Genomic DNA, 2459 nt, shown 5'->3' on the forward strand with positions numbered 1-2459 from the left:
TGAGACGAATTTGAGGTCCCCGTGTAGATATTTTGAATATAAACTGGAAAGAGGCAGTCCATGCCCATATCCAGCCTATTTTTATCAAAATAAAAAAAATGCCATAGGAATGTCAAAATTAAAGTTTTGTGTCGGATTCGGAGCAGTTGAATATGCATATTTAAATATATCTTTAGTCTTGTAGTGGGCCACTCCCCCTCCAAGGTCACTTATCTGAAAAAAATAATTCAAATCGACCTTGATGGTGATCTCGTCCATTCCTTCCACGACAAGTAGATCCAAAGCAGGACAATCGGAGTCTGCGTTATTTTCAACCGTTGCTCTGAGAGCATTCTAAATAGTCAAAATAACTCATTAACCTTAAATAATTCAAATCCAATGTAATAAAGATGTGAAGGAACGTAGACGATCCTCATTTCTGATGCCAATTTCCTCTGTACTTGAAATTTACAAAAATAATGAAAACTAACAATTCAGACATGACACTTTGAGCTCAGGAGCGACTCCATATGTCGAAAAACACATGTCTCTGGCGTCAGAAAAAGCTTCTAAGAAATTAAAAGTTGACTTGGGAGACCTCGTAAAACTCTGAGGATGTCACAGTTTGGGTCGATACAGCCGACATTTCCATCGTTGGAGTTAATTCCAAACAATCTGACTGGAATATAATAAATATTTTTTTGCGAACTATGCATATTTAGGAGCATTTTTATGCCGATTTTGCTGGTGTAAAAACGATCGAGGAAATTGTGTATTTCATAAGAAAATCCGAATTTGTCTCGATATTCAACAACACCCTGAAAATTTGTTTTTTTAATTTATAAAACTTGAGACATGGTCGTCACAATCTCGGAATGTTCGGAGCTTATTTGTTGAATACACTGGTTAAACCTGCAATGGAAAAATAATATTACTTTTCTAATAAATCAGGCTTTTCTGGATTTTTGTTCACATAGTCCACAATTTTTAGAAAACTTTGTTGATAACTATTTTTAAATTTTTTTAAATAGCCCAACAGATTTTGTAATGACATTATTTGCTTTATATTAAGGAGATCTCGAGGAAGATGGGATATTTCCAAATACATATTTGCAAAACGGGCAGGTAGTTCTTTAGTCAAAAATAGAAAAGAGGTTTTTGGACAAGATTTACTCCCTGGTTTGTAATTTAACATTTCAACCAAATTCCAGAAAGTCGCGCATAGAAAGCGGAGATAAATAAAATTTTGAATAGTGTGCCAGTAGAGAATGTAGCCTTTCCATTCGATAAACCACAAAAAATAAAAATATTACGAAATAGAAAACAGAAATGTTTATTCAATTTTTTTTAATTTTAAATAAATTAAAAGCATTTATAAACAATAAAAAACATTTTAAAAATCAATAAAAAGCTGGGATCATTTTTTTAATTTTAAATATTAGATTTAAATAGAAAAGTTGTTTTTCAAAAATGAAATAATCTTTATTGTATTTTTAAAACTTTCTTTTAATAAGTTCTTAAATATTTTTATAACCGCATTATTTTTCCCACAACAATGCTGATTATTTATTAAAGCAATCAAAATTGGTCTGATTTTATTATCTGTTTTTAATGACTTAACCGCAGGTTTGGGGAAGATATTAAATTACGAATTTTGCTGATTTACTTCACTATAAAGGCAATTACGATTTTTGTGCATTAAAAACTAAAACGTTGATTTCTGATGTACTAATTTTTTTAATGATGTCATAAATTTTATTAATTTTAAATTTTTGTTTATTATAATAGTATGCAAATAGGAAACGGGTTTCAGATTCTCTAAAAATCAAAAGACTTGCTTACTAACTGGTCAGTAATGTTCCCAAATCTTTCTTTTCGTAGATTTTCTACAAAATATCAGCGTTCATTACTCCGGGAGTTTCTATCAAACCATCATTTTCAATATGTATACGCCAAAGCATGAAAATCTTAACAAGTGTACTTAGGATAATTTTAAAACTGCCCTTGTCAGCAAAACATTAATGTCGGTGAATCTCAAACAGAAGAATATATCTCGTGCCAAACTGGAATTGCTCCGCCATTCTCTCAAAACATCATACTATCACTGCCAGTTGGAGCTTGTTGGCATTTTTACTAACATAACATGTATAGTCGCGTATATGTCGACTTTAAAACTAAAAAAAACATTTACCAAATTATGGGAACGGCTTATATGCGCATCAGAAAGACAGATGACAATATTTATTAGATCGTGAAATAACAAAAAATATAGTTAATTTGTAAATACAACCATAAATATCGAGCACGCACTGATACATTTTATATAAAATTTTATGCAAGTTAATTCAATCATGGATGGCGTTGAACAGAAAAGAACTTATTAGGCTTCTGTTAAACTAAAAGTAGTGAAAGCCGCTTAAGAAACTACCAATCTTGAAGTGACAGGAAACTCTCAGGGATAGATTTGTATGCAGCATGGT

The 2459-nt window shown here is 31.2% G+C and overlaps 1 long non-coding RNA gene across 1 annotated transcript; it reads right to left on the reverse strand.

The window, feature by feature from the left end:
* Positions 1 to 591: 591 nt before the first annotated feature.
* LOC115230525 lies at positions 592 to 1247 on the reverse strand. Its single transcript, XR_003883440.2, has 4 exons — positions 1017 to 1247; positions 828 to 986; positions 689 to 797; positions 592 to 658 (listed from the first exon to the last, which is right to left on the reverse strand). It is a non-coding gene; the product is annotated as an uncharacterized LOC115230525 (long non-coding RNA).
* Between the last annotated feature and the right edge of the window lie 1212 nt (positions 1248 to 2459).

Source organism: Octopus sinensis, unplaced genomic scaffold (genome assembly GCF_006345805.1).
Source record: "Octopus sinensis unplaced genomic scaffold, ASM634580v1 Contig15734, whole genome shotgun sequence".
Lineage (NCBI taxonomy): Eukaryota > Metazoa > Mollusca > Cephalopoda > Octopoda > Octopodidae > Octopus > Octopus sinensis.